The sequence below is a fragment of the Caretta caretta genome, chromosome 9 (assembly GCF_965140235.1).
Source record: "Caretta caretta isolate rCarCar2 chromosome 9, rCarCar1.hap1, whole genome shotgun sequence".
Classification (NCBI taxonomy): domain Eukaryota; kingdom Metazoa; phylum Chordata; order Testudines; family Cheloniidae; genus Caretta; species Caretta caretta.
In genome coordinates this window covers 40,913,233-40,937,362 of record NC_134214.1, presented here as the reverse complement: position 1 = coordinate 40,937,362, position 24,130 = coordinate 40,913,233, and the positions used below count along the sequence as shown (strand labels likewise).

Below are 24,130 nucleotides of genomic sequence, written 5' to 3'. Positions count from 1 at the left end.
CAGTAATGCTATATGTTGTATGCAGTGTTGTTGTAGCCATGTTGGTACCAGGATATTAGAGAGACAAGGTGGATGAGGTAATATCTTTCCTTGGATCAACTTCTGTTGGTGAGACAGGCAACACCTTTAAAACACAACCCTGGGAGCTTAAATTTATAATTTTGATGGATACTAAAAAACATGGATTTAATAAAGACACTGGATTTATGGTTTATTACAACAATCTGTAACACACTAATACCCCGCCCCACCCTTTTTTCTTTTCTTTTCTTTTCTTTTCTCCTATGACTGCAGAGGAGTAGGTCACTTCACTTGTATATTCTCTTTACAGTATATGTTGACTACTTATGCTAAGCAATCTGTTCCATCTTGTATTTAGCTGTGACCCTCTGGTTACCTTTCCCAGACCCAAGGAAGAGCTTGACAAAAAAATAATTGATTAGGAGCTCTGTGCTGACGTAGTCAATTAATTTTTTTGTCAAGGGCCAAATTTCTTGGTCAAGGTATAGTCAAGGTCCAGACTCCAGAGGAACATTTTTTTGCACCACACTAGCAATATGATGATAATAAGGGCAAGTATATGTTACAAAATTAAGTCAACATAAGTTAGATTGATGTTCAGCCACCGCAGTAATTACCACAGTTTTTCTTGTCCACACTATGCCCCCTCTGTTGGTGGTGCGTGTCCTCACCAGGAGCGCTTCCACCACTGACAGCGTTGGGCATTGTGGGGCACTGCACCCCAAAGCCCCGTGGCAGCGGGGCTCTGGCGGTCAGTCCCGCACTTATATCACCTGTTGCTGCCTTTGATAGCCCAAGCCATCAGCCCCGGGTTGTCAAACGCAGCAACAGGCTGTGGTTAGATGTTCGGCTGTGTGTGTGTTCTCCCGGTGTGCTGCCCCAGCTCTGCGCAGACACTTGGCACAGCAGACCTTCAGTGAACAGCCCAATGACCACAAGAGCTGTTAAGGTATGAAGGCACAAAGCCAGGTTTATTGTTGATAAAGCACGGTAATAGCACCTGGCAGACTCTTCGAGGATACTAAGACATGAATGCTCGTGAGAATGGATGCAGCTCAGTGAATGGGGGGACTTTTATTCCCCCTTCAGCTGGACAAAGATACTCCCTCTGAGATACGTCTTTATTCCCTGATACAAACAAGCCTCTGACATAGTTACTGCCCCCTGACATGGTTAGTTATCACCCATCACCTTGTACATATTGGTTCGATTAAAACATCTTTATTGTGTAGTGTTATCCTGACCTTATCTTTTAGGAGGGGTCAGTGTGTTCATGTTATACTTGGGGAATGTTTTTGTACCATCTTTGATATTGGGATGTGTTTGCATGAGTACTCTGTGCTTAGCACTTCTTAGGAATGTGTATTTTTGCAATATCAGCCCGGTTCTTGCCAGATTCTGCCTCATACCAGGCCTCTGATACAAGGGCTTATGTCTCAGGCTCTCTTTGCCTGTGTAGTACGATGTAAGTATAAGTAAATGAAAAGATTCAAAAGTGTCTGGCAGTCCGGATTTGGCCTGCAGTCTGCCTATTGACTACCCCTGGATCTGTGTAAGCTTGAAGGCTTATCTCTTTCGCTAACAGAAGTTGGTCCAGTAAAAGACATTGCTTCCCACCTCTTTTCTTTAGCAAGGCTATAGGCTTACTAACCCAGTAGGTTCTTTTGCTTCAAGAATATTATAGAAACTACTACGAGGTGCTTCCTCACAGAGTAAAACAAGGTTGGCAAAATGCTACCTGATGAATTTGCTTGCTTGCTTATTTATTTATATAATTTCAGGTGAGTAAATATCATTACTCTTTTCATAAGCCTCATCATGGTGTGGGTGTCTGCACTAATAAAAATTTTGTTAGGCTGGGGTAAATACAAAGTGTATCAAATGTTCTCAGATATAAATCATTAAGAATGTTAAGGTTGAAAATATGTCTTTAAATGGCTAAAATGCTGTTGCGGTGTCTTTGCGTGTGTATTTATAAACTACAACACTGTGCACTATAGAGTAGAAACTTAGAAAATTAGCAATACAATTTTGAACACCATCCTTAACGCAGTCCGCATTTCCACCTCTTTCCCACCTGCAGGTCCAAGGCAGTGTCTCATTGTCACACAAAAAATAGTTCTTTAGTATTGGGTATTTTGTGCTCAGTTAAATTCTCATGAGAGGACATCTCTGGTGAATCTGCACCTCTGAGACTTCCTTTGCTGGTGGCTAGAGCTGAGCAGGTATTTTTTTCAGAATGGTGGTGCAACCAAAGAATTGAAAAAGAATTAGTTTTAGGTCAAATTAAAACTGAAATTTTTGGAGGTTTTCTCACCAAAACAAAACAAAAATGAATCCGTTTGGGTCATTTGAACTGAACTGATTTATTTTCCAGTTTCAGTTTTTTAATCCTTTAAAAAAATCAAGTTTATCTTCTACATGAAACATCATTTCAAAATAAGCAGTCAAAATCTCTCCTTTAGAACATGTTGAAACGAAGTTTTGACTTCTTCCAATTCTCCTACCCCCTTTTTTTCCCCACTGAAACTATTCACCAAACTTTACCTGAATTCACAAATAATTTTGGTCATCCCCCAAACTGGGTTTTTCAATTAATAAACTATTCAAAATGTTCCCTTCCCCCCGCCAAATCTACAGGTGATAGCTCAGGAAAGGGCTTTGAAAGAATGTGAGGAAGGTTATAGTAATCTTTACCTGAGAATTCTGAGGGGAGTTGTAGGGGACAATGAATGCTTTCCTTTGGCCACTTTTAAGTGATGCCTGACATGCTTATGGCTTCTCAAATTTTCAATTCCGTAATTTTCTGTGAACTGAAAGAGGCACACCTGTTCTATGTGCATGCTATTAGTGTGGCATGCATACTATGCGTTAACACATTATCTCACTACAGATTAAACCCCCATGTAGTCAAGCCCTATAGACTGTGGGGCTAATGGCTATGACAAACTCCACTGGCATGCAACTCATGGGGCTCATAACTTCTTGACAGGAATTAAAAGATTGCACATAATTCAGAACCTCTGGCACTCAGGATATAAGCCTGTAAAGGTAACGTCTGGGTTTTTGATTGCTTAAAGGATTTCATTTTAAATCTGTTTTTAAATCCAAGTACATCCTACATGGTATATAAGTTTGTATCTTATAGGGTAGACCTTGCACCAAGGCCAAAAACCCATCAAATATTCCACTCTTTTTCTTAAAGGATATTGGAGCCTAATTATGTGAGGGGTGGGCTATGCAAAGAAATGGCACTGATTTAATTAAGTCACTTTCTAAATCTTTTTGGAGCTTAGCATGTGCTTCAGCGCTTTGCTGGATCTGGGTCAGCATGCTCCGCACCTAGTATAATCAAACCCTTAGACTTAAGGTAAAGATTTTGAAAATGGTCTAGGAGATTGAAACATATATCCCTTTCATTGAAACTAATGGAATATAGGGTCTGCATCCCCCTAATTGCTTTGAAAATCTCATCCTAAGTGTATGGTTGCTTTTTTTGTATACAGAAAAAAATTGTAACATTACCAAGCATGTGTACAGTGCAAATAAACAGTGTTGGTTCTTAAGCCAGTAATCACCAGTGAGAATGCATGTAAGCAGGAAATGCCAATTTGTAAAACTGTCACAACAAAGCAAAGGTCTCTTTCATGAGAGAGGAAGCATGGCAAACCACAGCACTTGTAGGAAACAGTTGGACTTGTCTCACTTTGCAGAACTGTCATGCCAGTGGCCTAATTTTTAAAAAAAAAATCTTTCTTCTCAAATGGCACAGAAATGCCAAGCCCTCAAGATAGAAAATGTTACATTTTTAAATTCAAATCTTCCTTTTGAAATATTAAATACCATTGTAACTAGTACATAATGTATGGGAAGGATTAAGAATTGTTAAATATTATACTTTCCTAACATCAGAGCACTATGAATCATTCCTTTTCCACAGCAAACTGATTTTTTTATTATTTGTAATGTTATTTCTCATTCTTCAGTACTAACCAATAAGACTGCAAGCTTCATTAATTTTCTCAAGCTTTACCAGTCCATCTTACATTACAGTCTAGATTGTGCTTAGTCCTGCCCTGGTGAACAAGGAGGGAGTAGAAGGGGCAAGGAACCATTCCCCAACCCTGCGCAAGGTCCAAAGATTATCTCTCTCCTTTCATTTTCATGCAGGAAGAAAGACAAGATGCAAAGGATGTGGTTTAATTAGGCTTCAACTTTATTCATTTATCAGCTCTGGGAATACTTTGCAATAAATCACACAGTACAGGTCATTTATTCTTCCTCAATAGTTTCTTCCAACGTGGGTGGGAAGCCATGGGTCCGTCCCAATCTGCTCGGACCTCCCTCCTTGTATCAGGGCTAAGGGGGACTGGGAAAGAAGGGAGGTTGTTTACCTGCTGTACCAGGTATAGGGAGCCTCAACTGCCCTTCTTCGTTGGGTGGATGCCTCCCCCTAAATCCACTTCTAACTCCTGTTTATCAGGGATCCATATCCTTTCCCTAATGCGTATCTGGACCATATTTTGTGACACCTGTTACTTACTAAATTTCAACTGTCACATTTTGGGGTGCAGTCCAGGTGCCCTGTAACCCTGAGTACCTTAAAATACTCTGCTGCTGTAGTTTTCTGTTTGGAAGCTCCCACCCAGCTTGCAAGCATGCACTGAGTGTCTATGATAAGCAGCCCTGGGTTAGCAAATCTGACCCCAACAGTCTGCTTGTTATATCGCAGCCATACTCTGGTCTCCACCAATCTTAGTTACTACTGCCCAAGTGACCCTAACACACCCCCAGTCCCAAATTTCCCCAGAACTGTCTGCCCTGAAATGTCCAGCCATCTCCTAGGCCATTCAAAGAATTAATTTGGTTTGTTTGCTCCTTTAAAGAGAGAAAAGCACAATACAGTTTATTAATTTAACTGGGGTAAATATAGCCTTCCCTTCAAGCACTGGGTGGGTTTATTGTAAAAAGAAATCATGTTTATTAACAAAAAGACATGAGTTAAGTGATACCAAGTAGACGGAATACAGTTAGAAAGGGTTAGAAATAAACAAAGTAAAAATACACTTTCTAATTGCAAAGACCTACCTTCAGCAACTTATAATCTTTGTTCATTTTTCTCACCAATCTTCTGTTCCTAGAGACTTCAACTGCCTTGGTTGAAGGATCATCTTTCTCAGCTTCCAAGAGCTCTGGTCCCGTGTGTCTCTCCGGTGATGGTTTCCAAAATGGTTTCTTCCCTTTCCTTACCTCCCCAATTTACTGATTTGTCCCCAGAGTCAGTCAGGGTGACCACGTATTGTTCTTCCCTTCCTGTGGACTTCCCATCCCCCTGCAGATCCCTGCATAAGTAGGGCTTCTATTGTTTTTGGTCATACCTTGCTTAATTTTACTGGATATATATATATATATATATATATATATATATATATATACACACACACAGACAAGTTGGAAGTTACCATACAAACTGTGAGAGGCTAATTAGTTGAGTTATTATCAGCAGGAAAAAAAAAACTTTTGTAGTGATCATCAAGATGGCCCATTTAGACAGTTGACAAGAACTGTCACATTCTTCAAGCTCAAATATTAATCAGGCATATCTTATTGGATCTGCAAATGATAGTTATAGTCAGTCACTAAAGGTTTCCAGAGTGAAGTGTATCTCCTCGGGTTTAGATAAAGATACCTGTTCTCATCCATAATTACTATTACTGGGAGACATAAGACCCAATTTTGTATAACACTGAGTGCCCTCTTCAAGAGATGACACCCACAAGTCCATGAAAGCAATGGGAACTAAAATGCTCAGTCGGTTGTTATATCCTAATATTTGCTAATTGCTTTATTGCTGATATTTTTTGAGGTGCAAGTTACATGTGTTACAAAGGAGGTTCCATTACACTCAATACTTCCATGATTCTGTAAACCACCCCATTCCTTTTGCTGCTCTGTACAGGGGCATGGAAAAATTGCAGTGATTAATTCCAGTACATAAATTGATGGCACCCCATACCTGGTGTATTGTGTTCAGTTCTGGTCATCTCATCTCAAAAATGCTATGGTAATAGAAGCCATTCCAGGGACGGGCAACAAATGCAATTTTCTTTTTGTGTGTTCTTATGCTCTGCCTTATAATCTGTGAGTCATGACAGTGCTCTTCCTCCTCCTCCTCCTCTCCTACCCCACCCACACCAGTTTGCAGATGAGAAATAAGTGTTTACATTGTGTGCTTAGTAAATATGCCCAGTTTCCTATTTATACAAAACTGTTCAATGCCAGCCTTTGCTGCAGTTTTTTACGAAAAGATAAGTAAGATGTTTAATATTCATGCAGAAGTATGTGGAGAATGTTGATTCATGTATAGCTCTTTTGAGCTAAAGATGCTGGAGTTAACCAGATGCATGAACAGAGATAATGGATGCCTGGTATCTCTAAAATTTATTTTTAACCGTGACATGTTCCAACCCCTTGCCTTAGTCTTCATTGATTTAGTGCCACACCAAAAAATTGAAAATAAAAAAAGCTTCAGTTTTCTTTGTACAACAGCAAGCTTTAATCACAAACGTAGCAAGTCAGCATGTGCAAAACGTGAATGCCAGGAGCAGCTCACCACTGTAAAACTCCATCTTCTCCTTGTGTTTTTGCTTTATCCCTTTTTTTTAGCTGCTATTGCATCAACTCCCCTAATGGGAATGGTGGTGCATCCAATCTATTTCCTTCAACAGCAGCTGCATTGTGTGTTATGAGCTTCATTTGATAGTTCAAGATGTATTGGTACTCCTGAGAGGACTTCTCTTCCTGCATTACACACTTTTCTTCTTCCCTGAATTCTGAAATGCTCTTCAACTTGATGCTAGCCATCCTATCCCTTTGCTCAGCCATTTATTCCAGCTCCCCCCACAAAGCTTCCACTGAACCTCTAGATCCCACAATTCTGTAAACAGAGCAGTCATGACCATAGTGCAAGCTGCTGTCAATGCTTGTATTTTGTCTTCAGGTTGTTTTTTCCTTCCTATCCAAAAATGTTTAGAAAACAAATTAAGACGTTAGTTTTTCCCATGTGAAATATAGAATATAGCATCTCATTTAAAAAATTCCTTTTGATACTGACTTTCTCTGCCCATTCCCATTGTCTTTCTCCCATGCTGCTCTCCACAAGCTCTGGCTGCTGCCTCCTGACTGCTGGCCATGCTGAGTAAACAGAGGAATGATGGGAGTTACAATTCTTCCCCCTCCTCACGATCACCCCGGGGGGAGAGGGGAGTGATGCAGAGATCCTGCACATTGGATTCAAGACCCTCCTACTTCACTGAAGCTGAATCGAATTGATTGCAAGCTTTGATCTGGATTAATGTCTTTTTTTGCCTTTTCTTCATGCCATGACGTATAGGCACCACAGATGTTAATGATTGGTTTAACTAACAAAATGTAATACATTGCTATGTCAGGGAAAAATATAAAGTATACAAAGTTTAAGTTCTTTCTTTCTTTTCTTTTTCTGTGGTGTAGTTATTTCATTCTTTAATTAGTCAAGTATGAAGAGTGCTCTAGGACAAGGGAGTTAATATGAAAATGCTTGAGTTCAGGTTGGATTCAGTTCAGATTGAATCTGAACTTCTGAACCCAAGTAAAGGTTATTTTCCTGTGACCTTCACTGCAGTAAAGCAATCGTCCTTTCACAGTTTGACTGTGACAGTATAATGATGTTGGTTGAGGGGTGATTCTGTATAACAGAACGTGTGTGTGAGAGAAGTGCCTCAAATTTATGTAATGCATGCTTTTTATTCTTCCCTGGGTGATCTTGACCACCTTTTGATTATGCATATTCTGACAAATACAAGCTGAGTCTTCAGAACTGGGCAATTCCCTGCAAAAGCAGGTTGGTTTGGTGGTAACATTTGAAAGAAAGAGACAGCATCTGTACTTTTTTTTTTTTTAAATTAATTTGGACACAATGCAGGAAAAAATATGAAAGTGGTGAATAAATGCTCAGATATGCTCATGGGCATATTACCTTTAAATGCAGCTTTTGGGATTCCTGTCCTGGAACATAAATGTAGGCCACAAGAAAATAGAGCAAACATGACAGCTTTACAGCAGCACAAGGAATAGGTGGCTTCAAAAGGACACCCCAAGAAAAAGGTTTGTCTGTTATAGCTATAAGATTATACTAAGAAGTACTGTTTTCTTGAAGCTGAAACTCTTTGCCAGGCTGTTTCAGAAAGAAAATACTTATGCCTGCATATGAGGTGTATATACCAATGCAGGTAAAAATTCCACAATTTGACCCATATGCTGTAATGGTTCTATCTACGGTGGCCGCCATTAATAAGTGAACATTTGCCAATGACTATCACATTTACCACAGTTATTTCTAAGAACCAGGTCCAGTGTTTTTATACTATGGCTAAATTTGGGCCATTGAGCAAAACTAGCAGTCAACACGCTGATGTGCCTAAGTATCATCTACTGTGATCATGTTGTCCGTTTTCTTGAACAATATATTAATATGGAATTCCAGCTCAACCCTGAGACCAGGGAAAATAGAGGGGGACATGAATCTGTCTACATGACATTTTCATTCTCTGTTGTTTTTTTTTTTAAGTCCTCCTTCGTCTCTTCTTTTGATATTTTTGACAGAAGTTTATGCGATCCTGTTTCAGAAAACATAGGTCTGACCCACAGAGGAACTCAAGAGAGTTCTTTTTAACTTAGTACCTTTATTTTCATTCAGGAAAAAGCCTACGTACAGGACTTCTTCCTAGTACCTAAAGTATTCTACCTTTTTTGAGTGGTTGGTAAAGTAAAATAGCATAGTCCCTCTTGATTTATTACTCAGGTATGACCTCTTTATAGAAATTCTGTGGCATATTTCAGTGTTATATAGAAGGTTCTTAAAGTCCAGTGATACTCTTAGATAAGAACTTCTTCATAAACAAGATGTCGCCAGGACTTTCCCCACACAGCAGAATGAGAAAGATATTTGTTTCTGGAGTAAGCTTCAATTTTTTCAGCAATTTTAAATATTTCATATAATATCAATGCACTTTTAAATTAGACTTTAATTACCTTTACGTTATTTATGATGCATTATATTCTTTCCTATAAAGTCTGACTTGGTCTAGTGCAAAATCCATTAATTTTCCTTCTACCACTTCTTTCATATTAAGAAAAGGAGTACTTGTGGCACCTTAGAGACTAACCAATTTATTTGAGCATAAGCTTTCGTGAGCTACAGCTCACTTCAGCATAAGCTTTTGTGAGCTACAGCTCACTTCATCAGATGAAGTGAACTGTAGCTCACGAAAGCTTATGCTTAAATAAATTGGTTAGTCTCTAAGGTGCCACAAGTACTCCTTCTCTTTTTGCGAATACAGACTAACACGGCTGTTACTCTGAATTCTTTCATATTCTTTCTGGGGAAAAAGTTGAAGTCTCTCTCTCTGTCTCTCGCTCTCTCACACACTTCATTAACTGCAGATCTGGTGGCAGGATAAGGGTCTATGTACATATTTAGTTCTGTATTATCAACATCAAGTTGTTCTTGTGGTTTTTTTAAAATCCTTTTTCTCATGGGTTTTTTTGTTTGTTTGTTTAATTAGTAGCTCTTAATTGAGTAAGTTATATTTTGTATTGGTGCTAAGAGAATAAGATGTTTTGAAGGGAGAGAGCCATTCTATACAGTGTTTTTAAGGGGTCCTATTTAGGAGTAAATTAATTATGAAAATCGTTTCAGGGCATTTTAGATTTCTTTTTTTTCAAGCCTTTTCACACAATTACACAGTTTCCCAGCGTACCAGTCTGGGGTTTTGTGATTTATATAAATGCTTTTGGCTTCATATCACTTATTTTAGGGAGACTAACTGGAAGTTGGGTAGAATCAAGAAGGAACTAAGAATGCTAAGTGTGGCATTGGACAAATGATAGCTTACAACTACTTTTAAATGAATCAGTCTAGTAAACTAGAGCACACTGATAGTGGTGTATTGTCTTCAGTTCTGGCCAGTTTTTATGCATGCTGTCTTCTACCTCATAATTCAGATATGATGTCCAAGCTCCTGGCTTCTCAACAGTTATTGGAAAGCATCAGCACCATCACACAATATTCATTCATTCTGAAATGATACTGCAGTCACTTCCACCTGTGGTTGTAATACCTGCCTTACAGTTAGTATCCCCTTACTCTATGAGTAATGCCACTGACTTCAAAAGCAGTGTGAATGAAGGACTATTCAACAGGAGATTCATAATCTGGCTCTAATTAAGGGCCTGATTCTTCCACCCTTGCTCAAATTGTAAATAGAATTTAAAATCTTCCATAAGTAGTCTCAATTAAATCAGATGGGATGCTGCTGGAGTTAAATACTACATAAAGTAAGGGTAGAAGAATCTGGCCCATAATTAATATGTCTATAATCATTATAGTCATAGTCTTTTATTTGCTATATAAACGGACAAGTATTGACCTATCTATAGATGACAATGATTAGCTAGGCATATCCAGGATATAAACTTTTGCTTTGTACAAAAAGGAGAAGGGGAAAATAAAACTTTATAGTGAGCTCTCTATGTATCTAATCTAATCTATGATTGCAGGAGCTGCCACAAAATGAGAAAAGAGTTTGAAAAAGCAAATCCTAGTTGCCTCTTCCTCCAGATGAATGCATTTTTTTCTTCTTTTCCATGTAGTATTCCAAATTGTCTACAACGTTGTTATTTCCTAGATGCATCCTCATAGTTACTAAGGACTAGATTTCCAGAAAAGCTCAGCTTCCACCAAAATACATGGCCAGATTTTCAAAACAGGTCAGCCATAAGTGTCCCAATGAGAATTGCTAGGTACTGAGGCACTTTTGAAAAGCAGATCTTCAGTCCAGATGCTTGAATTTGGAAATCAAACTATCCCTCCTGTAGCATCAGCAAAAGATTATTACTTTTAACTGCAGCAGCACCCACAAAGTGCTAGGTGCTTCTGAGACATGAAAGGAAAACAGTCTGTCCTGAAATGCTTACAGTCCAAGTCCCCGATCCTGTAGTAACCTCTGAATGAGTGAACCCTTGCACATTCCACACAGCTCCATGAAGGATTAGGTCATACAAGTATTAAGCAGTAAGTATTAATCATTTACTGAATGCTTTGTTGGTGTGAAAGCAATCTTTCCTCAGCATCTGATTCTCAGGTTACACACATACATTTTTGCCGTTAACACCTAGTGTCATGTGCCCTAGTTCTCATTACTTCCATTTACCAGTTCCACCTTTCCCTTTTGGCCTTGAAGTATGATTGCTTTATTGCAGATGCCTCCATTTTAAATAGGTGTTCCTGCTGCCTAGACTATGAATATCTCTGGAATGTTGGACATCAATATTTTTATTACCACAGTGTTAGCATGTCACTAATTATAACTCACTGTACTTAATGTATCCAGTGGTAAAAGCTCCCTACAAAACTGGTAATTAAGGTGTCATGAAAAGCTTGTGTATTTTTTATTTTAGTTAAAGCTCTAGATACTTGTCCAATAATTTAAAATATACCAAAAACCAGAAGCGGGGAAATATAACCACCGTGCATCACATATGCAGGAATGTAGGATTATATATTGCAGTACTTGCATCGTTAACCCACCGATTTCTTATCCCCTCACCCCAATATAAAACATAACCAAAAAAAAACACCACCTACAAACCATCAAATCCAGGCTCTATGGGATTAAGGAAGGGAACAAGTTTCAGGGTTGAGGACCAGTCACAGAAAATTGTCTCTCAGTTCCTCCCTTGCAGTCCAGGATGCTGATAACCTGAGTGATTGCTGCTGCTGTAGAAGACAGATGGTCTCTCAGGTCCCAGACCTAAACAGCATCTTAACCTCTACCTTAAAGCTAATCGGAAGCCAATGCAGATGATGCTCTGAGAAGCGCTGCTCAGTAAATGAGCAGCTGCAGCCTGCATTAACCTCCTCTCTCAAACGATTTTAAAGTGTAGCCCCATATAGATCATAAACAGTAGTCTAGTATCCAGAAAACCCATACATGGCCAACTGAAATAAAAGCCTGCATTCTTCTCACCAGACACAGATTAAACTAAACATAGTGCTCTTAACTATGGCTCCTACCTGAGAATCCAGGAGCAGCACAGAGGCTACTAAGGACTTCTGTACCTCCATACAAGTAATGGTGGGTCCCTCAGGTGTGCTGATTATATGCTCTATCAGTTATCCTTAAACAAAAGCAGCCAACTTGAAGCGCTCAACAGTCATGAGATAGGCCTCAAAATCATGAGATTTTAAAAATAATACAATCTGGGATTTTATTGGTTTCTGGTTTCTGGGAACACTCAGGTCATGTTTTCAAGCTTTTCACTGAAACCACTGGGGTGAGAAATTTACTTTTTCTTAATGAAAGCTGAGATTCTCATGTCATTACTTGCCTCCAGAAGCAGGGGATTTGAAGAGACATTGAATGTTGTGAGACTCTTGATAAAACCCTGAGAGTTGGCAATACTTTATAAGGCTGTAGATAGTAATCAATTCACAAAAATCTCTAAACCTGACATGATAATGTAGCATCAGTCTACAGCACTGCTTGTATTATGGTAGAAATTCTGGAGGTGGTAGGATTGGGGGCTGGGAAAGATTTGCTGTGGCATAAGCTGCTTGTAATCTGTTTCTTTATGGCAGAGGGCAGAAACAGGTTCACAAACTGCCAGCACCAAAAGGTCAAATGTAATATCAAGTCAATATCTGACACGTCCATTAGCTGGATGCAAACGGATTAAAATCTTTACTTCAGTATTCTGGAAAAAAAGTCAATCAATAAGTTTCCTGTACCTAGAGATAGCTTGGACTTGATGCGCTAACAGATCTTTTCTGTCTCTAACTTCTGATTCTGTACAACTCTAAATATCATAGAATTGTAGGTCTGGAAAGGACCTTGAGAGGTCTTGTAGTCCAGTCCCTGACACTCAAAGCAGAACTATTTCCTCTGGGTGTCTTTTTCAGAAAAGGACCCAGAATATCCACAGCTGCTCGCTGAAATGGAACTTCAATGATGGGGAGTGGTTGGAGAGGGGCTTTGACCTGGTCTTGGGGTTTTCCCACTCTTTGGCATACTTCACAAGACCGGACATAGGTAGAAACATCCTTGCCCATTCCCTCCCAGTGGAATGACCCCCCGAAACGGTCTTTGGTCCTGTTCACCCCAGCATGGCCACTAGGATGATTGTGGGCTAATCTCAAGAGCTTGGCCCGGTATTTAGTTGGAACTACCAACTGTCTCTGAGGATGCCAGTCTTCCTGGTGTCCACCAGAAAGAGTTTCCTTGTATAAAAGTCCTTTTTCTACAACAAACCTGGATCGATTAGAAGAGCTGAGAGGCGGTGGGTTGCTCCGTGCCACCGTCCAAGCTCTCTGGAGGCTTTCATCTGCTTCCTGTTCGATCTGGAACTGTTCCCTTGATGCTGAAGACATCAGTTCCTCATTGGATTATGGACCTATGCTTGGTCCCTCTGGAAGCGATGTAGGGGATGGGGCTGTTTCCGTTGACTGTGAACCGCTCTCTGCTGGGACACTATGTTGGGGTTCAGGCTCTGGCTGAGCCTCTTGTGTAGGGTTATGGGCTGCTGCCGGTTCAGGTTCGGTGGGGCTCTCTCGGGTTGAGGTTGCAAGTACTGATTCAGTGCTGGAAATGGGTCTGGTGCTGGTTGTTCCGCTGGTTCTGGGACTGGTTCCATCTGGGTCTCTGGGACTGGATCCACTACTGCAGTTGCAGACATTGGCCTGGGGTCCAGGTCCATCACCTCTGACTGGGTCCTGATAGAAGTTTCCGGAACAGAGCTAGGCATCACAGCTTGTTTAGCCTGGCTAAACAACCCACCACTAGATAATGCATCCGATGAAGTGAGCTGTAGCTCACAAAAGCTTATGCTCAAATAAATTGGTTAGTCTCTAAGGTGCCACAAGTACTCCTTTTCTTTTTGCAAATACAGACTAACACGGCTGCTACTCTGAAACCTATCTAGACCAATGGTTCTCAAAGCCGGTCCGCCACTTGTTCAGGGAAAGCCCCTGATGCGCTGGACCGGTTTGTTTACCTGGCGCGTCCGCAGGTTCGGCCGATCGCGGCTCCCACTGGCCGCGGTTCGCCGCTCCAAACTAATGGGGGCTGCGGGAAGCGGTGTGGGCCAAGGGAGGTGCTGGTGATGTTTCCTATTTTTACAACAGTGTTACACTGTTGATTCATGTTTAGCTTGTGATCCACTATATCCTTTCAGTTGTACAACACTAGGATGTGCGAAATCACTGACAATGGTTAACTGAATGGTACTAATCAAGGGTAGAACCACCAGGATACACAGAACTAAAGCCTGAGAGTTTATACTTGGCAGGAAAAGTGACTTGGGTCACCATTGATATACCCTCAAAAATAAAATTTGCTCAAAAGCCTGTATTTTCCCACCTGAAATCATGTTGTTGGGGAGGATTAAAAAGGGATGGAAAACCGCATCATCTACTCAGTTGGGGAAGAGAGATTTTCATGGTCTAGTCCTAGCTTAGCTCTGCTTTGGGAATATTCTATTTCATGTTTGTGAGGACAATAGACTTCATGTCTGTCCATTAACTCAGTGCATCTGCCATGAACGTACATTAGAATGATAGGTAATATTCTTGTGATATGTTTAGTTGTATGGAAAATGACCTATTATAAACATTTAAAAATGATTGTTTTTAAATGTCAAAGAAACAAAGTGCCAAATTTCATCTGAGACTAACTTCTTACAGACAACTCAGTGTAAAAGCCAATGAAGATGGAGGGATTTATGATAGACACACTGGAAGACAACAGCAGTACAAATTGTGTTGCAGTGATACAAAAGCGAGCACTAGCTCAAAACTTGGTTGCTAGCAGTCATGGAAACAAAGCAGTAAGGTTGGGTGATATATTTTGTGTATTCATAAGATGCAGCTCAGCTGTCTTTGAACTAACTCTGAAAACAGCTTCATTAATGAGACTAGTGCAAGAAACTCAAAAGAAGACACATGGCTAAGGAGAGAATACATAGCAGCTCTAAATCAATAGCAATCAGATGTATTATGGAGGTGTTGTCTGATCTGCTATTGTTCAAGGTTTGCCTTGCCAGTGTTTCCTTTGCAAACCTCTATTTTTGGGGTTTAAAACTGAATGGCATATATAGATATTTTAGACCCTTAATTTGAATCTTAAGGTTTTAACACAGAATTATAAATAAATATATATATAATTGGTTTGGGGAAATATATATACATTCAGAGAAGCATGCGTTTGTTGGATATTTAACATCAGTCCAAAACAACTCAAGTTATTTCTGACCTTGAGTTGTTTGGGAATGTCACTCCAGTATACACTTTCCCTTGGAGTGATACTTTTGAGAGTGAAGTTAGTCAGAGCATCAGACATTGCTAATTGGCAAACAAGACATTCTAGGCTGCTTTGCTAACTCCACTGGTATTACTTGAGGTGTGATTTCAGCAGGTCAAATGGATTGAGGAACTTCATGCTGACTAATCCCTTTCTAAGTGAGAATATGTATTTAATTCTGATTTTATTTATAAAGTATGATAAATTAAATGGCAGTGAGAGTGGTGCAAACAGCAAAAAAAACATTTTATGCTATCAGTAGCTTATTATATACTTCCACAACTTGCAAGTAATTTTGTATTTCAAGTTTTACAAGAACATTTGCAGGCTATTTCATAATAAAGACATGAACCTTTGGTGTTAGAGCCGAATGAAAAAATGCTGTTCTCTGTGAAATTTCAAATGAAATTAATTTTTTTTCATTTCTTTCTAAGTTTTTTATAGATGTCTTCTGGTTTTTCAGGAGGAAAAAAAAATCAAAAATCCTGCTCCTGCTTCACACCCCTTCCCATACTTTTTTCATTTGCAAATGTGAAGAAGAGCCAAGGGAGACCTCACTCCAAAATCCCCTTCCTTTTTATTTTTCATAAAAATATAACAGAAAATGTTGACTAAAATGAAAATATTCTCTACAAATGGTTTTGAAAAGCCATTGCACAAAAATGTACATATTAATGAATTTTTTTGACTAGCAGTAATTGGTGTTAATATTTGTTATTGTTAATATGGTTACTTGGTCCTATAGAGAGCATAAAATATCATGAAAGGTTAATCATTAAATACAGTAAGACATGACCCCATTAGGGCTATAAGTGCACTATGGGTTGACCTGCAACCACAATCAGTCTGTGTGTATGTATATATAATGCCAGACTACAGAATATTGATACAAATAGCAATGAGATAATTCTTTTGTTGCCTGATGTCTAATACTTCCAAGGGGAATGTCTCTCTTCTCCCACTAACTACAGAGACAGGTTCTGCAAGATATTTCTTTTGATAGAACAACTGGTGTGCCACTTCTCATTAGAAATGTTCCCATTGACTTCATTGGTCTTTGGAATAAGCCATGTAGTGGGAATGGCTGAACAGAACTGCTGTTTGGAATTCAAACACTGTTTTTGCAGTATTTGGCCAGCTCTGATGATGATGATATATAGACCTGTAGACTTCTTTTTAAATCTATCTATTTAGATTTTTGCCCTTTCACCCTACCTCCACCCCGAAAATAAAACTACCTGACTTACTATGCATGTGCAGTACTTTAATTTATTTATGTACCTCTTTCACTAGGAAAACTCTAATGTGTTTAATTTTCTGTTGGATGTCATTAGTGTATTAAAGGCATCTCAACTATGGAATTTATATGATACATCACACTAACTCCCAAATAACCAATGTGTACAGAATCAGAACTAGTACGCTAAGGATCCTGTAAGTATATGCTAATATGATACATTGTAATGGTTTAGGAGAGGCTATCACATTGCATTATCATTGATATATAGATTAAGTTTGCCATAAATAGGATAGCTGAAATACAGCATTTAAACGTTCACCTTTATATTGAAGGTGCAAAGATGAACAGAGTGTCTCATGTAAATAAATATTATGGAAGATCTAAGATGATTCAATTTGGGATATGACCTGCCCAAAATCAGTGTCACTGCTCCTGAACATGTGACGTCCTATGTTGCCCCTGCCCTAAGGCATGGCTTAAGCATCCTCATCGGTGCTAGCTACTTGGAGTGACTTCCCCCTCCTCCTTGCATAAATTGGCTCTTGGGTTCTTTGTTGCCATGCCTGGTGCCTCCACCCAAGATGACTCCTCTCTGTGCCGGGGACACAAAAGATGCTGTCCCATGGGAAAATGACTAGTACTACTACTCTTAACAAGAAGTAGGACCCAGTATACAAGAAACAAAATGTACTAATATAAACCCCAACAAATGAAATGTCACACCCAAAAATTACAAAAGTAGACTTGAAAGGATTAGGTTTTTTCTCAGCAAATGTCTATTTCATCATAAACACACACACACACACCCCATCAGAAAAATATTTCCCTTGATAATAATCAATTTATAAATAGGCAAAATAAGAAAAATACTTCTTGAGAAGTAATTGGAGTTTGATTTAAACATATTTATTTTGTCTATTTTGATATGTGATATTCACAACTTGTTAGAATGGGTACAAAGTTTGCAATTATTGAGTCTCAATACCTAGTGTCATTAAATAATTATCATCTGCCCCCCCCCAATTTCCCATAACTGTGACAATTTAAATAAATAGAAAATAAAAAAGTTTGATCACCATAACTTTGCAGAACTATGAGCAGTTAAATCAGTAAAATATGCTTTAAAATAAACATTGATATTATCGATCAAAATTATAAAAAAGTGAAAATCAAATTCTGCCAAGACTGAACAAGGGGACTTTATTGGGGACAGGAAACTGAGGCTCTAGGGAAGAAAAGTGTTAAGGTTAAGTAGATACTAAAATATTAATACAACAAATTCTCCCTCTCCTAACATTCACAACTGTACCACAACTCTCCCTGGCATCTTCCAGCCAGATGGAATGTAAAGGATGAGTCCAGAGATGGAGGTAGCAGTGCTGCAAACATTGGCTGCCTGAAGGAAAGCAAAAGGGTTTTCATCGTAGCTGGGACAGGGTCTTCTCCTGGCTTCCTGATTCAGAGTGCTGTGGAGGTCTTCGCAGGCTCTGAAGAGCTAGTTCCAGATTGATTCTCTGCCTCTGTGGACCCTGGTCTCTGCAGGACTTGAACTGTCCAGCCACACGCGGGATCCTGCAACAATTCAAAGTCTCCCTTTGTCGGGGTTGGGAGCTAAGCAGAGACTCTGTAGGTGTGCTTCTTTCTCAGCTCCAAACTCAACAGATCCAAGTAAAATTAAGACTAGTCCCTTTGTCTCTGAGTCAGGCTGCTCTTCTCCCTGGCCCCCACTGCCCCGCCAGCCTCAGGGACAGAGCAGCCCTGGCTCCTTGTTGGCCCAACAAACTCTGTATAAATTACCCCATCAGAAGCTTCCCTATTGGCTTTTGTAGGTATTTTCAGTTTATTTTGTTGCTGCCCCAGACTCTAAGCATGCTAGGAAATGGCATCGAGAGACTCTGGAGTCCTTGTTTTAGCCCATAGAGTAGGTCCCCTGGAGGCTCAGCCCAGCATTCCACGAACTGACAAACTCCAACAGGGATTACGTCTATTTTTCTTTTTCTTACACTAATATTGGGGGCCTGGGGAAAGATAGACTGGATATTAAGGCTCCTCTTCTTCCCAAACCAGTCGGAGGAAATACCATTAAAATACCATTAGGCCCTCCTAACCCACAGTGATGAGCAGGGAATAAGAACAGAAGAAAATATATTGTAAACTCGCAAGTCACTGAGTATAGGTTTTTTTGCAGAAGTCCATGGTCTAGGAGAAAGAGAACTGGGGGAAAAAAACCCCTGCTCTTGAATTCCTGTGGTCTCCAGACATATCCACACAAAGGCTTTGTTCCTGTGAATCTCTGTGTGACATGCAACACAGATCACAGGTTGTTGCTCGTGGAAGCAAGCATGAATAGACTCTCTGCTTGAAAATAGACAATACTGCAGTTCTCTGCACTGAATGGAAAGAAGTGTTATGCCATCAGTGTGCCTTCTCCTCAAGTATAATGCCTCATCAGGCAAATGACGTGCTCCCATCTTTGGCCTTATTTCTGGTGGTAGATAGTGGTAACTTCATTAATACAGAATCAGATTTTCTTGTGTTGCTCTTTTTACCTTGAGTTTTTATGTGTAACACTCCACACCTGTGCTGTGAGGGGCTAGCCCACAGTGTGCTGGCTGCTTGTTTTCACTCAATTTTAGGTTGCTCCTAAAATACTGATAATTTTCACATATCGTCATGAACCTAGTATGTGTATGATCTGGGCAATTCTCCTCATACTGTTAGCCTCTGCACTTGGACTTCTGCTGAGTGTGTGTGATTATCTTCTCTAGTTCAAACAGGAATTAATTCAGGGAAGCCTGTGTTATACAGGACGACAGACTAAATGATCACAATGGTCCCTTCTGGCCTTATCTATGAATCGGTCATGAAACTGTTTTTTGAGCAAGACTTTCTTAAACATTCAGTGTCAATGGGTAAAATGCCCAGTGACTTCAGTGAGACCAAAGTTAGGCCAATGACGAGCTTTTTTGAAAATTCCATCGTTTCTATTTTATGGCAGTGCCAAAAAGATCGCTTCAGATAGGCGTCTCCTGAGGTCTCCACACAGAAACTTGTGAGCCAAAATAATTAAAGTCAAATTAGACAACACATGTACACACTTATCTACCTTGCTCCAAGAAACCCTACTTTTAATAAAGACAATTGATTTGTCAGGTTATTTTTTAACTAAATATCACACGTAGAGAAATGAAGAAGAGTGGATGAAAGGGGCTCATCTGATTGAAATTCAGATGCTGATGGAGCTACAGAGTGATGGACAGCTAAAGGAAAGTACAGTTCTAACATTAAGGGTCAGGTTCCGTTATCCATTGGGTCGTATCTTACTCTGCAAATAGCCCTCTGACTGAAATGCAGACTATTCATGGAGTAAAGTACTACTCAGAAAGGATAAGGGTGGCAGAACTGTGCCCTAAGTTGAAAAAAAAAAAGTATAGCATACGAGATCTGAAGTAGAAAGAGTGAGATAATGCAATTTTTCTTGATGGGGAGTCAAAGTAATTGGCCTTAGCTCCATATCTTGATGTTTGATATATAAAGGAGGCTACATTTTAAATCATACAAACCAACCACAGAGGCAATGGGGCAAAGTATCCTTTTTCCTAAAGAACTGAGACACTTTCCTTCTTACGTTGTGAGAAGAACCCCTCATTTCCTTAGTGCCTTCCCTATGTTATTCCCAGACCTGATCTCTATTCAGGGGACACCATCATAGGGCCTAATCACATCAGCCACACTATCAGAGGCTCGTTCACCTGCACATCCACCAATGTGATATATGCCATCATGTGCCAGCAATGCCCCTCTGCCATGTACATTGGTCAAACTGGACAGTCTCTACGTAAAAGAATAAATGGACACAAATCAGACGTCAAGAATTATAACAGTCATAAACCAGTCGGAGAACACTTCAATCTCTCTGGACACTCGATTTCTGATCTCAAAGTGACTATCCTTCAACAAAAAAACTTCGAAAACAGACTCCAAGGAGAGACTGCTGAATTAGAATTAATTTGCAAATTGGATACAATTAACTTAGGCTTGAATAGAGACTGGGAGTGGTTGAGTCATTATACTAAGTGAAACTATTCCCCCTTGTTTATTCCCTCCCCCCCCCCCCACTGTTCCTCAGACGTTCTTGTTAACTTCTGGAAATGTGCTGGAAATGACCCACCTTGATTATCACTTCAAAAGATTTTCTCTCCCCCAACCCCACTCTCCTGCTGGTAATAGCTCATCTTAAGCGATCACTCTCCTTACAATGTTTTATATTTTTTCATGGTCTGTGTGTATATATAAAATCTCCTCACTGTACTTTCCACTTTATGCATCCGATGAAGTGAGCTGTAGCTCATGAAAGCTTATGCTCAAATAAATTGGTTAGTCTCTAAGGTGCCACAAGTCCTCCTTTTCTTTTCTCTATAGAGTGGCATCCACAGCACTTCAGAAATGTACTGGAATTTTTTTTTAACTTTATTATAACAACTGAACTCAAAAAGAGGAGAGGGTGATCTCACTCGAGATCTTCACCCAGATTGCTGTGTTGTGCTGCTGTAATGCCGACAGATCCCGGTCGTCGGCGGGCAGGATTGAACCGAGGATCTCTGGAGTTTAGTTCATGAGCCTCTACGGCATGAGCTAAAAACAAACTGGCTATTAGCTAAGGCTGTATAACAGACCCATTTAACTCTCTCTCTAAGTGGTCTCAGTGCCACTAGATGGGCCAGAACGCCACACCCAGGAGGTGTGTGAGTTACACTGCATGCAAAACCAGTGGGCATGGAGGAACAAAGCTGACTTTAAACTATCTTTATTCTCCCCTGATACCTAGGGCTGGGCTGGTCCCCAGAATAATTTAAAGCTGCCTGATTTACCTTATTCCTAGCTGTCCATGGTCTCCGGGGTCTGTTTTGGTAGCCGGAGATCATCTGGGTGCAAAGGCATTCCAGCCAAGCCCCTGTTTAGCCTTGTCACCAGAGGATTCGAGCGGAGTAGCACAGATGCCACTATTAGGCCGACAGAGGACTTCCCTATACAGGGTGATATCTTGCAGGGTGGACAGTGAAGATGGGTTTATGGCTGTTTTGCGCTCCTGGGTTGTTATAGTGAATCAGGGCCTTTGTTTCCAGACTACTATCCCAATGCTTCTGCTGAAAGAGGGCGATTCTATAGACATGTTTTCATTTGTGTGATTGCCACTTTTTCCTTCCCTTCTGAACAAGCCTCAAGCATCTAGAGTATGCCCCTTCTGTTTTGTTTTGTTTTTGTTTTTGAAAGCAAATGTCATAAAGACACTGCTTGCATTTCACCTTGGTGATGAGGTTGACATCTGGGCATCAGAAGTCAGTTCTTATAGATGGATTAACATGGCATCAAGTTTTTGATGCAGTTGAAATGGATTTTAGTATTCCACCGTTCTCTGTGTCTTGAGATTGTTGGCTGGGCATTTGTATATCTACTTGTGTGACTTCAGTGGCTGCTGGACACAGGTTCTGTGATGTTCTGTCCCTTTAAATGTTTGAGCATTTCCCCCTTCCCAGTGAAAAGCCTCATTTTCCTATTTGTTTCAGTTTTGCAACCAGAACAATAAAATCAACACAGCAGACAGCTGTGTGTCTATCAGCTACCTCTGCATCTGACTGTCCATCTCTGTCTCTGCTGGCTCCAGAAATATAACAACTTCTAATTTCCTGAGACTTGGATTTTGTCCTTGAAATTGCTTCTAGCGTACTCTAAATAGACAATTCATTATTTGTTACTCTTTTAACTTTAGACTCAGGTCTAATTATATCATTCTTTTGAATATTTCTGCAAACTTGAAAGACTGCTGGCAATTCTGCATTCTCTTGAATTGATTGGTAAATCCGCTTGTTGATAATCATGATAGTTATGATTTAATTTGTACATGCCTTGTTTACGATGCCACTTGCTGGAACTGCTCCTGTAGCTACTCGGGTTTGAAATAAATGTGAGCTGAAGTTTCTGAACTGTTAAAGGTACATATAGTATGAGGGGTTTTTTTGAGGGAAATGATTTAAGGACTGGCCCTTCTACAGTGACAGTGATTGGCAAGACTTCCATTGCAATCTTATTGGATTATGGGACCACAGGCTATGGAGAGTACAGGGTCTCTGTACAACGTGATGGAGTGCTCAGTGTTTAATGAGCTACTACTATACTGGATAATACCTTAGGCAGGAGCAAGAATCTGTACAGTTTAATTTTCAGTAAGGAAGAGTTAGGTTAGATGTTATGAAAATCTTTAACTATAAGGATAGTTAAGCACTGGAACAGGTTACCTTGGAAGGTTGTGGAATCACTGTTATTGGAGGAACTGAAGAATGAGTTAGACAAATACCTGTCATGGATGATATAGGTATATATGGTCCTGCCTCTACATGAGGAGATAGAGTAGATGACCTTTTGAAGTCCCTTCCAGCCCCACATTTCTATTATTCAAATTTACAAACCCTGGATTATTATTCTATAGGCCTTGCTTTTAATTTGGTCTTGTTGCAAGCCATTTTTAAGTACGGTACTTAAATGTTCTGTATTAATTTAAAAAAGACATGGCAAGCTGTATATTTTTTATTTGTTTTTTAAATCTTTCTAGTTTGAAATTTTAAATCAGCATCTCATTAATATAATATGTAGGAGTAGCAGCATGTCAGACAGTCTTTGCTAATAGACAATGGCCCATATGCTCCTGATTACTAAATAACAAAGAGGTAAACAATCTGTAGTAACTTATTACGAGATAATTCAGAATCCTTCAGCATGAGGAAAATTCAGTGACATGGCATACTTGCAGATTGCGAGATGCATCAGTGAAGCATCAGCATGCAAATTCCATTGGAGTGCACACAGTGGGTAAACTGGGGTGCCAAATGTGTTAAAGCCGGCAGCAAATGCACCAAATTATACACTCCCAAACCAGTGTAAATCTTGAAAACAAAGTTAATGCTTTTGCAAGCACCATTAACTCCCATGCAGGAGGACTCGAATGCAGTGGAAGCTGTTGAGTAGAGATCTTCTGTTTCATGGAAGAACTGCTGTTTCACTGCATATGTAAGGTCTGTAGGTATTGGGTATTGTTTCCCGTACTTATGCTGCCTTTCTCATGTAAATCCTCATTTCACTGCTTTTAAAAAAGTACATCTCTCTCCTCCCTCTAATAACGTATGAAGCACACACTTCAGAGGGAATGATGTTTTCCCTTGTGTGAATCTTTTCTTGCACCTTGTCAAAGGTTAACACCGATGGCTTGTCTGCACTGCCACGTTTTGTCGCCAAAAAATGCCTTTTGGCGACAAAACAGCGATAGCGTACTGTAGCAGGGTGGTTACCCGCTCCTGCTCTGTGGGGCTTAAAAGCCAGCCCTGGGAGAGAGCCAGGGCTGAGGGCACGAGAAGCTAGCCTGATTCGGGAAATGGCCACAACTGGGCCTATAAAGGGGCTGCTAGGCTGAAGCTTAGCC

General features: G+C 40.0%; 1 protein-coding gene across 1 annotated transcript in view; it reads left to right on the top strand.

The window, feature by feature from the left end:
- Nucleotides 1–24,130, top strand: part of CLSTN2 (calsyntenin 2) — a 694,230-nt gene that overhangs the window by 448,079 nt on the left and 222,021 nt on the right. The window lies entirely within an intron of this gene.